Source organism: Microtus pennsylvanicus, chromosome 13 (assembly GCF_037038515.1).
Source record: "Microtus pennsylvanicus isolate mMicPen1 chromosome 13, mMicPen1.hap1, whole genome shotgun sequence".
Taxonomy (NCBI): domain Eukaryota; kingdom Metazoa; phylum Chordata; class Mammalia; order Rodentia; family Cricetidae; genus Microtus; species Microtus pennsylvanicus.
Window position 1 is genome coordinate 65,922,132 of NC_134591.1, and position 13,024 is coordinate 65,935,155.

Consider the following 13,024-nt stretch of genomic DNA (forward strand, 5'->3'; position numbering starts at 1 on the left):
TCCACGAGAGCCTGATAAAGGATATCAAAGATTTAGTAGGGAACACTCATGAATAACAACAAGGTAGAGAGCCGCTGAGGTTTTCCGCTCTAACGTGAATGGAACCAGCAGACCTGACCTGCGAGCGAGTGCCTGTCTCTGTTTTTTAAAGGCGTCAAGTCAGCAAACAAGAAACTCTGCCTCTACCAGGCCTGATAGCCCAAGGTCATGGGCTGGGTGAATACCCATTAAGCATAGCTACAAGGAATTATTTAGACTGGGTGAATTGAGGTGGGAAGTTCCATTTAAGTGTAGACTGCGGGGTGGGACTCAAAAAAAGAAATATGAACTGTACCATCCTACGGACTGCTGACCCAGACCCAGACTGTAGAAGACAGAGAGCCAAGCACAGCCGTTGCTTCATGTTTCTTCCTCCTCCTCCTCCTTCTTTTTTCTCCTCCTCTTCCTCTTCCTCCTCCTTCTTCTTTTTTGACTTTTTTGAGGCAAGGATTTGTCTGTGTAGCCCTGGCTGTCCTGGAACTGGCTCTGTAGAGCAGCCTGGCCTCAAACTCATCGACCCACTTGTCTCTGCCTCCCAAGTGCTGGGTGCACAACCAAGCCCAGCTACTTTCTGCTTCTTGACTGGAGCAACACAGTCAGCTGCTCCTGCCTCTGAGCCTTGGCTGCCACGCTGTGCTGTGTCCCTGTAACCGTAAGCAGAATAGATGTTCCTCCCATAAGCAGCCTTTTTTTTTTTTTTGGTCAGGATTCTTGTTGCAGCAATGAGAAACTTAAGTACCCCCCTCCCCTGTGATATCCTTCAGGAAGGTAGAGATGTCTATCCTGTTAGCAACTGTGTCCCTGGTAACTGGAGTAAGCTCTAATATGTATCAGGTAGCGTCCTCAGTGTTTCTAGAAGGAAGATAGATACCTGGACCCCTGACTATCTTCCATGTAGCAGGAACCGGAAGCTGTCCCACATCTCCTCCCGCTGTGAGCATCACTGTCTGTCTTTAGCTCCTTGTCACTGAATCTCCTGCCAGCTCGCACTCTCTCCTTTCCTCCCTTCCTCTCTCCCTCTCTCTCTCTTCCCACCCCTCCCCTCTCTGTATGTGCATATTTGTGTCTCTGTGTGTGGAAATTTCCACTCAGAAGCTAAAAGGACAGCCTCATTTCCCTGCTGGGCTAGAGGGACCGAGTGGAAATTTCCACAGCCACACTGTGTCCTGCTGTAGAGTGAGTAGTCTGGCAGGGTCATGTGGGGATGCTCACTGATGCCTGTGTACCTCGGCCAGGCTTGGAGAGTGGGTGGAGTCCGCCGCCTGTGGTCCTCCAACTGGGCTTATTGCACTGGAGGGTCCAGCCTATCTAGTTAGGATCGAAGGGGTCTAATTCAGTCTGTTCCATTAAGACAAAGCAGGCATCTTTCATCTATTCTTTGGCAATTCCATGTCTATAAGTAATGTATTTTGATTATATCCACGCCAGCCCTGCTCTCTTACCCTCTCCATCACATCTTCTGCCTTCTTGTTCTCTCTTTCTCCCCCCAGATAGGATCCGGTCTAGAACTCCCAGAGATCTACCTGCCTCTGCCCACCCCACCCCCTTAAAGATACAGTAGCCCACTGAGTCCTCTTGGTCCTGCTAGACTGTTGACCACGTTGAGTTAACCTTGTACTGTAGGCCCATATTTCTATATGGCGTGGCAGCCAAGCCATCAAGCCATAGGCCACACCTGAGACGGGTCATGTATCCTGTCAGGCAGGCTCTCGCTAACCTAACAAAAGGTCAGGATGTTTTGCTCCTTTCTTTGTAATAGCATACAGAGCAGACAGGTAGTTGTGGACATGACAAAAGGCCATTCACCTGGTTACCTAGGAGACAGAATGCTAATGTATTTTACCCTCAATTAAGTTTTGGTATAGAGGCTGTTTGGAGAATAAATGAGAGGAAATTCTTCAGGATGTAAACTCAGGACTTCATGAGGGACCACTGTTGCGGGAGGTCCTCCCACTCCTCCAGCCTATCGCCGCTGAGATACCAGCCCCTTGGGGCGTGGTCTCTCTCCCTTTAAAAAAGCGGCCACTTCCCTCTCCTCTCTCTCTTCACTTCCTGCTCCGCCGGCGACTAGACTCCTGGTTGCGTTGCGTAGAGGGCCGTTGCCTGGGACAGTGATCTGTAAGTTTTTTCCCCTTTAAATAAATATCACCCTATTAATCATAATCCCAAATTGGTGTGGCATTGTTTGTGACTTACGCCTTCATTTTGGCGCCCAACGTGGGGCTCGAACCCACGACCCTGGGATTAAGAGTCCCATGCTCTACTGACTGAGCTAGCCAGGCAGGGCAAGCGGCTGGGGTGTTTGGGGACGCAGCCCCGCCGCCGCTCCATATTACTACAAATGACGCCCAGACGTGGGGCTAACTGAGTCCACAGAAAGCCTGAGAAAGCTTGAAAAAGAATAGAGTAAACCATGTTTCTTATGGCAATTTCTCGGGTCTACTCTGCTTGCTAGAGGCAAGCAAGCGCCTCATCTAAGAGAGGCTTCCTGACTCAGCTTTAGCTGCAAAACCCAGCAGCTCATTAAGAGGTCCTGCCACGAAACACTTAAACGGTGTTGACGAAAAGCTGAACGCATGCTTTTCGGTTTTCAGCCATAGCAGGAAAAAAGCTGTACTGTTTAAAAATGCCGGCTTTCTGGGCCATCCTGCCAGGGCAAACTCTGACTGTTTGAGGCAGGAGGGCCGGCTACCGAGAGAGGACTTGAGTGTTGTCTGTTGTGTAGCTCGCTGGCTGGCAGGGACCTTGAAATGCCAGTTATGGCAGTAAACATGGCTACAGCCAGTACCTCAGCCATGAGGCTGAAAAACTAAGGAATGGGCTACATCTAGCCGGCAAAGCCACGCCTTTAGTCCTACTGATATTGCTTGGTAAATTAAAGGCTCTTGTGGTCAGAAAAACAGAGAGAGATACAGTAAAGAGAATGTCAAAGACAAAGAAAAATTTTAAATGATTTACAGTGTTAGAATATATGCAGACTAAAAGTTAAAATTCTTAAAGTAAACCTCTGTGACTTCAAGGTGTGGTAGCACACGCCTTTAATCCCAGTGCCTAAAAGGCAGAGACAAACAGATCTCTGTGAGTTCAAGGTGTAGTAGCAAACACCTTTAATCCCAATGCCTGGGAGGCAGAAACAGGCGGATCTCTGAGAGTTCAAAGATGTACACTCAAAAAGCAAAAAGTTAACCTAGGAATGTCACAGCTTAGATTCTTAAGCGCCTACTGATTTAAAGGCGCAAATCAAAAGTGCTCCTGGATAGTAAAAAATTGCAGATTCACAATAGGACAGATTCAGACCACTATATGAGTCACACTGTTGGATGAATGTACGTAGGCTTGGGAGAAAGAAGAAAAAGAATATAGAGAATAAAGTTAATGGTTTAAAAATAAAAAAGTAAAAGTAAAGTCTTTAAAGAGACAGAGTACAGATAGTTATAGATATAAATAAAAATAAGCCGCGTAAAGATGGAAAATTCACAGAGAGTCTGGATTATGTACATTGTGTTTTCTTTAAAATTTTTGACTGTGAAGGAGCTAAGTACAGAGAGACATTTCATTATATGGGCTGCCCAGTGGAACCAGAACGGATATCATGAGGGTATGATTTCAGAATTTGGATCTAAGGATATGATACTTTGGAAAAGAGATTCTTCTTTTGTTTTCACAGAGGATGAGACTCTATGGATTTCTTCAATTCCGATTTGGTATGATGGACCACGTCCTCCTGAAGGGTTGCTGTGAACATCTTCAGAAAATTGCTTTGCTCAACTGCCAACTGAGATGAAACTAGCACACAGGTTATACCATGGAAAGACCTAATTAACGACGCCCCCATTCAGCAGGAAGCAGTTTGGAGAGAAAAAACTGCGCCCATGTTCCCAAATATGGTTTATAAAACGTTCTTTTACATTTAAAGGGAGATATGATATAGACATGAATAATTTGCATTAGTATAGATTTTGCTTTATTGATAGAGATTTACGGTCAATTTTGTTATATGTATAAATGTTTCTGATGTAACTTTTACTTGATAACTGTTTTGTTATATGTAATTTTGCTATGTTAAAGTTAAAGCCTTTCTTTTTTGTTTAAACAGAAAAAGGGGAAGTGATGGGGGAGTGTCATATCAATCTGTTGATTTCATTGGTTAAGCAATAAAGAAACTGCTAGGCCCATTGGATAGGCCCACCCTTAGGTGGGTGGAGTAAACAGAACAGAACGCTGGGAGGAAGAGGAAGTGAGCTCAGACTCCACAGCTCTCCTCTCCGGAGCAGACGTAGGAGAGACACCATGCTACCCGCTCCAGGGAAGACGCACGCTATGAAGCTCCAACCCAGGATGGACTTAGGCTAGAATCTTCCCGGTAAGCGCACCTAGGGGTGCTACACAGATGATTAGAAATGGGCTAAATTAATATGTGAGAATTAGCCTAGAATAGGCTAGATAGGAATGGGCCAGAGCAGTGTTTAAATGAATACAGTGTCCGTGTAATTATTTCGGGGCATAAGCTAGCCGGGCAGGGCAGGCGGCTGGGGTGTTTGGGGACGCAGCCCCGCCGCCGCTCCATATTACTACAGACCACTGAAAATCTCCCTCCTGAGGAAACCATGTGAGTCGTGTCTTTATTCCCGTCTCCTCCACGCCGGTCCAGAGAGAGATAGTTTATGTTGGGATCTGGTAGAGAAATAATTGAGGGTCTAGGCCAGCCACCAAACCCTGACATTGTACGGATAACCACAGCTGCAGGGGGCTGCTGAGCACAGCAGCCAGACCACGTCCAGAAGACAGCTTGTCACAGCCCCCCTGATGACAGCGGCCAGACCACGTCCAGTAGACAGCTCGTCACAGCACCCTCCCAGCTTCTGTCTCTTTCCACCCCGTCTGACCCTGAGATGTCCCCTGAGCCTTAGTGGAGGCAGTGGTGGTGATACAAATGTCCCATGTGTGACTGAATGATCAACTGTCACTTACTCAATGTTGTGCCCAGATTACGACCCCCAGAGAGAGACGACCAGAGAAGCCCAGACTGCAATAAGCAAGGTTTAATCAGCATAATACAAACATGTTTGGAACCCAATTCTGACCCCGCTGCAGTGAGGTAGAGAGGAGTTGTATCTCCTCTGTGGGGTAAGCTTTTATTTATTTATTTATTTATTTATTTATTTTGGTTTTTTTTTTTTTCTACATTTTTTTTTTTTTTTTGGTTTTTCGAGACAGGGTTTCTCTGTGGCTTTGGAGCCTGTCCTGGAACTAGCTCTGTAGACCAGGCTGGTCTCGAACTCACAGAGATCCGCCTACCTCTGCCTCCCGAGTGCTGGGATTAAAGGCGTGCGCCACCACCGCCCGGCTTTATTTTGGTTTTTTGAGACAGCGTTTCTCTGTGGCTTTGGAGCTTGTCCTGGAACTAGCTCTTGTAGACCAGGCTGGTCTCGAACTCACAGAGATCCACCTGCCTCTGCCTCCCGAGTGCTGGGATTAAAGGCGTGTGCCACCACCGCCCGGCTTGGGGTAAGCTTTTAAAGGCATAACTACAAAGAGGCTTTTTGAAGCTGCTTTGGCACAGGCGCAAGGACTTTTGCTCCCTCCCATTCTGCTAAGTCAGCTTTCTTCTTGTTTTTTTGTTATTACCAGGTGACTGGCTGGCTGGGCTAAGTGACCTTCTGCTCGGAATCTCCCTGGTGGGAGAGGGGAAGGCCACTATCTTCCTGGGAAAACATTCTGCTAGGAAATTTCTTCTCGCCCCTTTGAGAATAAGGGGTGAGGGTCCTACACTCAACACTGGCAGGTTGTGAGTCTCTGCTGCCCACTGCAGAGAAGAGCTTCCCTGGCCAAGGTCGAGGCCAGTGCTGACCCGTGGGTTCAAGCATGAATGATTAGAAGCTGGCTCCTCGTAAGAAACTGAGGTCCAGAGAAATGGCAAGTCGCCCACACTAACAACAAAAATGAATACAGACAGACTCTACATCATGGTCCAGGCAGGGTTTTGCTTTACTATCCTTGTCTCCCTTTGTCCTGCGCTCAGCTTATCTTTCCCCATACACCTACTATATACGCCAGTCCCTAGTCTGAACTCAAGCTCTCTCTGCCTTAGAACCTCAGGTTCCCCAGGGCTACACCGTTGCTCCTTAGACATCAAAAGCTGCTTGTCCCTCCTCTCTATACCCTGTCCCTTCCACGAACTGCTATGCTTAAAAACTTGAGGAGCGTGTGTGTGTGTGTGTGTGTGCATGTGTGTGTGTAATAGTTCTGTGATTAAGAGCACTTGCAGATTAACTGCGTTTGCAGAGGACCTGGGTGCTCTGGTACCCATCATATGGTACAGATGATGGTTTGCAATCGTCTGTAACTCGTAACTCCCGTTTCAGTGGATCAATGCCCAAGCATCATATAGTACACATACATACATGCAGTCAAAACTCCCCCCTCAGGCAGGGTTTCTCTGTGTAACAGCCCTGGCTGTCCTAGAACTCGCTTTGCAGACCAGGCTGGCTTCAAACTCACTGAGATCCGCCTGCCTCTGCCTATCAAGTGCCGGCATTAAAGGCATGTGTCACTGCCCGAGAAGGCAAAACTCTTGAAATAAATATTTAAAAAGTAGCCAGGTAGTGGTGGTACATTCCTTTAATGCCAGCACTCGGGAGGCAGAGGCAGGCAGATCTCTGTGAGTTTGAGGCCAGCCTGGTCTACAAGAGCTAGTTCCAGAACAGGCACCAAAACTACAGAGAAACCTTGTCTCGAAAGAAAAAAAAAGCAAAAAAAATATGCATGTCTGGGCAGATCTCTGTGAGTTCGAGGCCAGCCTGGTTTACAAGAGCTAGTTCCAGGACAGGCTCCAAAACTACAGAGAAACCCTGTCTCAAAAAACCAAAAATGCATGCCTGTAATCCAAGTACTCAGAAAGAACTAGAAGTTCAAGATCATCACCCTTTGGTACATAGTTCACGGCCATCCTGGGCTACATGAGACCCCATTGCTAAAACACAAACAGAGTGGGGTGCCCACAGAGTGGGGTGCCCAGATTCTCATTGTGATTAGACTTGAAACATCTAGAGCTGGCCTGAGGTGGTTCCACTCTACAGTCAGAGCCCGAATTAGTGGCTCCTCATTCTTGGCCTCCAGGAGGAGATGACCTGAGGGTTCATTTGTTCCCAGGGTTATTTTCTGGACCTTTACATTCTGGCCTGGCCTCCGTTCAGACCTTACCTGAAACATCCCATCTCTGTTTGTGCCCTTTGCCCAGCCCTCCAGGTCATCTGGGTGACCTGAGGTGACCTGTATCTCTGGCACTAGGTGCTTAAATGTTTACTGGTGATGATGCCAGTGACCTCGGGGCTAAAGAAGAGCCTGGGCCAGAGGATCCTGAATGTCAAAGATGAAAGACAAGAAGGACCTTGAGGACAGGCATACTTGAGTTTGAGTACCAACCAGTTCTGCTGGCTGTGCCTCAGTTACCCATCTGTGGGTGGGGTGGGGGCTGATGGAGGGTTCCCGAGGAGGACCAGCAATCCCACCGAGCATGTGCAAAGGGCACAGGCAGTTCTGAGCTGTGGTGGGGACCGTGCATTCTGTCCCTCTTGGTAGAGAGAGGTGAGAGCCTTCAAAAACAGCCACTCCTGCCCAGCATCTCTATCTCTCCCCGCTGTCTTCATCGAGGGTAGCCCTGGCTGTCTTGGAACTCACTCTGTAGACTAGGCTGGCCTTGAACTCAGAGATCTGCCTGCCTCTGGACTGCTGGGATTAAAGGCGTACTGCCTGGCTTCTCCCTATTCCCTATACTGAATTTTAAAATTCATGGTATTTATGTAGACCCCGGTGTGTGTCCCAACCCACAAATTATAGTGTGTGTACCAGGAGGGTGGGGACAGTCTCTCCTGTGAGGACCTGTGTCCCTGGAACAGTAAGGAGGGGCAGGGTTCTCCATCAGTATCTATGGGAAGAAGGTGCCTGGGCTTCGGGCCATGTCAGCTTGACCTGAAGCGACAAGTTCCCGAGGAGGAACTTGACTCTTGACTCCCTTGACTCTTGTCTTCAGCTTCCGCTGCTAGCCAGCAGAACCTTCAGAAGAAAAGTGATTATGTCTGAGGCTTTTTATCGTCTGAAGCACCATGCCCAAGCAAGGTTCTCCTGCGGCAGCTGGATATAAATGCAGACGCTCAGGGGTAAAGAGCACACAGGAGCAGCCCTGGGGTCAGTTTGATCCAGAGACAGCGAGGCCCACTTACAGGTCAAGGAAGCCTTTCCTACATCTTTCCTTTTCCTCTTACAAAACTGCCTTGGCAAGCAAGGTGTGGAAATGATGGCAGGATGAGACAGTGGCTCACGTTGGTAATCCTGGGACTTGGGGGTTGGCATCAGGGGGACCAGATGTGCACAGTTGTTCTTAGCTGCTTAGAGCATCCCAGGCCAGCCTGGGCTACATTTGACCCTGCTTAGTAACAGAAGAAGCTGAGGAACTGGGTGATGTTGCTCTATCAGTAGAGTGAAGGCAGTCACTGGTGCTGGGGGGGGGGGGGGACCCACAACTGTAAATTTAGTACTCAGGCCAGGCGGTGGTGGCGCATGCCTTTAATCCCAGCACTTGGGAGGCAGAGGCAGGCGGATCTCTGTGAGTTTGAGACCAGCCTGGTCTACAAGAGCTAGTTTCAGGACAGGCTCCAAAACCACAGAGAAACCCTGTCTCGAAATCCCCCCCCCCCAAAAAAAAATTTAGTACTCAGGAGACAGAGGCAGGAGGCTTGTGGTAAGTTCACAACTATCCTGGTCAACAGAAGCAGTATTAAGCTACCAGTGCTCCTACAGAGGGAGACCCTGTTCCGATAAAGCTAGGAGGAGGAAGGGAGGGGGGAGTTGATATATTCCCTTCTGCCCCAGCTATTCCAGAGCAAAACAGGCAAAGCTTGAGAGAGAGGAAAACAGTGAAGAGGACCCACCTTCCATGCCTAGAAGTCTTGGACTATAGACAGGTTCAGGACCATCCTACCCCCAGGCCAAAGGGTTCTAGGAGAGTCCCAGGGGCTCTAGGAACCAAGCAAGGGACTGCCTGCACCAAGCCAGATTGTTTTCATTCAGTGGGTTCCTTGGTAGTCCCCAAAGAAAGCCACTCTTTACTGCATACTGGTGAGACTGCCACCAAGGTACCTGGGTGCTGGCCCAGCCCTCTGTATTCTGGGCCCTGTTTCTTCAGCTGGAAGCCACCTCTGGTCAAAGGGCCTGCCCAGTCTTTGCTAGTCTATGAAAGAAAGATCCTGGGACTTTTAGTTCCAAACAGGAAAGCAGTGAATTCAGAGCCCAGGGCCTGATATAAACTCTGAGAGGCCTCAGGAAACCAGGCATTGAGGCTGGGAAGTATTCTGTTTGTTTAGGGTTGGGTTTGTAGTTGAGAGGCAGGGTGCTTGCCTGACCATGTACGTCAGAAGGCCTTTTCCAGGTAGGAGAGGGAGCCTGACCGAGTCCCGCTGTCCCTGAGTGCTAGTCACTAAGTCGCGGTTGCTCCTATGTATTTCTCCGCCCACTGTGCGTCCTTCTTCTCCTGCAGAAGTTAATGAGACTGTGCAACTCGGTTTGACCAGCTCTCTGGGACATCTGATGGATGATGTCACAGCAAAGAGAGCAGGGCTTTCCCAAATATAGCTGCTTTAGAAATCCATCTAAAGGTGATGGAAGGCCTTTAAAACCACCTTACCATCCGGTCTTCCTGACTTCCCTTGCTCCTCACACAAACGGTGAGGGGATTCCCTGGACCACACGTAGACCAGATTGCTGAAGTCAACTTCCATCCACACCCTAAGATCCTCTCGCCTATCCAGAAAACAAAACCAAAGCCAGGAGCCACACCCAGGTGGGTTTTACTTGTGAGCAAACATTCTCTTGGGTCATTCAGAGCTCAAGAATTATTGTGGAAATTCATTTCTGTCCTCATTTACTTATTTGTTTGATTATTTATTTATTTTTTAGTTTTTTCGAGACAGGGTTTCTCTGTGTGGCCCTGGCTCTCCTGGAACTCGCTCTGTAGACCAGGCTGGCCTCGAACTCACAGAGATCCGCCTGCCTCTGCCTCCTGAGTGCTGGGATTAAAGGCGTGCACCACCGCTGCTATTCCCCTGTTTTCATGTTAATACATTTATATGGTTTTGCTATTTAGTCTTCCCTGGGCTCAGAGGGGAGACATGGAAAGAGAATACAAGGCCCACAGCACACAGACTCTGCAGTTGGGGGTTGCTGCTTTACAACCCAGCTTGTCCTTGGGGGCCAGAGAGGTGGCTCAAGGGTTAGCACCTTTGCTGCTCCTCCAGAGGACCTGATTTAGCCCCCATGTTGGTGGCTAAGGGGCTCATGATTCCTCGTAATTCCAGCTCTAGATTAGATTAGATTAGAAGAGGCTGGCCTTCTAGGATATCTGCGTGTGCATTTACACACACACACACACACACACACACACACACACACACACACTGAAAAATGAGAAATCTTCAGCAGGACATGGTGACACACACTTTTAGTCCCAGCACTTAGGAGGCAGAGGCAGGCGGACCTTTGTGAACTCAGGCCAGCCTGGTCTATAGAGTGAGTTTCAAGCTAGATCCTGTTTCAAGAGAGAGAGAGGCAGGGAGGGAGGGAGGGAGAGAGAGAGAGAGAGAGAGAGAGAGAGAGAGAGAAGGAAAGATGGGTCTGGGTTAAAAAGAATTTGCTGCTCTTGCAGGAAATTCTGGTTGATTCTCTGCACCCACTCGGTGGCTCACATCCGTCTGTACGTCTGTAACTCTGTTCCCCAGGGATTTGGTGCTTTCTTCTGTCCTCGTGGGCACCAAGCCTTAACTGCTGTGCCATCTTTCCAGACCCTTCCCATGGAGTTTGATGCAGACCCAGTTGCACAAGCTAAAGGGGAGAGGAGGTGGTGCACTAACAGAACCAGACGGCCCCTTTGCAAGTTTTGAGACCAGGTTCTCTGCTCTGCACCGTGGCTCCCCAAACCATTTCTCTTGGACTCAACACTTCTGTGTCTAGGACTTTGCCCCACAGACATCCTGTCTAAGCAAAAAATGATGTAGGTGAAAGGTCAGCCAGTGTAGTGCTGTTTGTAACCAAAGATCAGAGGCAGGGAGATGTCTGGGAAATGAGGCAGGGATTAAACCCGGGGGTGGAGGGGATCACTCAGAGTGGGCATGAGTGTGTGGTGTGCAAACTACAGAGTGTGAGGGACAGAGAGAGCTCCAAACACTAAAGGGGATTTAGTCATTGGTGTAAATAAAGGGATTAGGGACGAATATATATAAAGGGCCAGCACACCCAACAAGGTGGGACCCCTAGTTCTAGAGAAAATGATTTCCTATGCCTTCAGGACCCCAGTACCTTTAAGGGATACTTCTTGTGGACTGGTTCTGGTTTCACAGCCAAAATCATTCACACTTCCTGTAACTTGACACTCAGATTTTTAAGAAAAATGCTCCCAATTACTTTATCATGAAAAAAACTATTGATTTTATTTCTGAGACAAGATCTCACTATGTAACCCTGGCTAGCCTGGAACTAAAATTTATGTGTGTGTTTTGTTTGCATCCGTTTGTAAATCATTTGCATGCAGTACCCAAGAAGGCCACAAGAGGGCGTCAGATCTCCCTGAAACTGAAGTTAACAGACTGTACAGCTGCTCTGTGGGTGCTGAGAATTGACCCAGGTTCTCTAAAACAGGCAAGATGCTGAAGCCCCTGTCCCATCCTATCCTACTCTCTCCAGAGTCCTGTCACGTCTCTCCCCTCAGTCCCCCAGAAGCCCCACCTTGCTCTCAGCCCACAGCTCCATTTGGACAGGAGGCAGGGCTTGTACAAAAGCTCCCAGACAGCAATGTGTCCCCAGGGTGCCAAATGTCTGCGCTAGCCAACAGTCCCCAAGGCAGGAAAGTGGAGGAGTCAGTGGGCGTGGTAGAGTCCTCCACTGCTGAGGCTGAAGCAGAGATGGGTCTGGCCTGTATCTGCCACACTGGAGACTCACTGTAGACTCGCCACGTGAAGATCCCTGCCAAGGAGAATCTCTGCCAGCGGGTTGTCTGAGGCCACTCCCTTTCCCAGCCATCCTGAGGGGCCCAGCCCAGGCTCAGGGTACCTGGGGAGATGTTCCTGCAGCTGGCTCTGTCCAGTGGCTCAGGAAGCAAACACACCCGGCCCGTCTCCATAGAGATGCACACACACCCGGCCCATCTCCATAGAGATGCACACACACCCGGCCCGTCTCCATAGAGATGCACACACACCTGGCCCGTCTCCATAGAGATGCACACACACCCGGCCCGTCTCCATAGAGATGCACACACACCCAGCCCATCTCCATAGAGATGCAGCACCCTCCACTTTGAGGTCTTTGCTGGGCCATTTTTCTTTGGAATTCTCAGGCAAGATGCCAAGCCATGTTGCCACAGGGGACACCTGGCTTGTTGAAGCCCTGGCCCCGTCCTTTCCCACTCTCCAGAATTCTGTTATGTCTCTCCCTTCAGTGCCCTAGAAGCCCCACCTTGCTCCCAGCTCCCAGGCCATGGTCCATCAGTCACCGTCCTCAGTCTTGTTGGCCTTTGGACTTCCTCTTTCTTCTGCTGGAAGTCCTCTTTGCTCCTGAGGGCCTGAGGGTCTTCATCCTGGGGTACTGGTCCCAGGAGGACCCACAACCTGGAAAGTCATTCTACCCCAAGCCTGGCTGCAACCGAAGTCTTCATCTAGACCCCAGGGTTTCAATACTAGCTTTGCTGTATGTGAGGCCAGGAAGCCTTCAATGGAGCCCAACCTCGACCTTCCAGGGCTACTTTTTTGTTTCTCATTTTGAGCAAAAGTTGGTGGGGAAGTGAAGTGTGAGATAATAGACATTTGGGCAGGCAGGAAGGTCCGGTGGGCCGAGGCACCCGTGGCAGGGAGGTTCAGTGGGCAGAGACACCCGCGGCAGGGAGGCTCAGTGGGCAGAGACACCCGCGGCAGGAAGGTCCGGTGGGCCGAGGCACCCG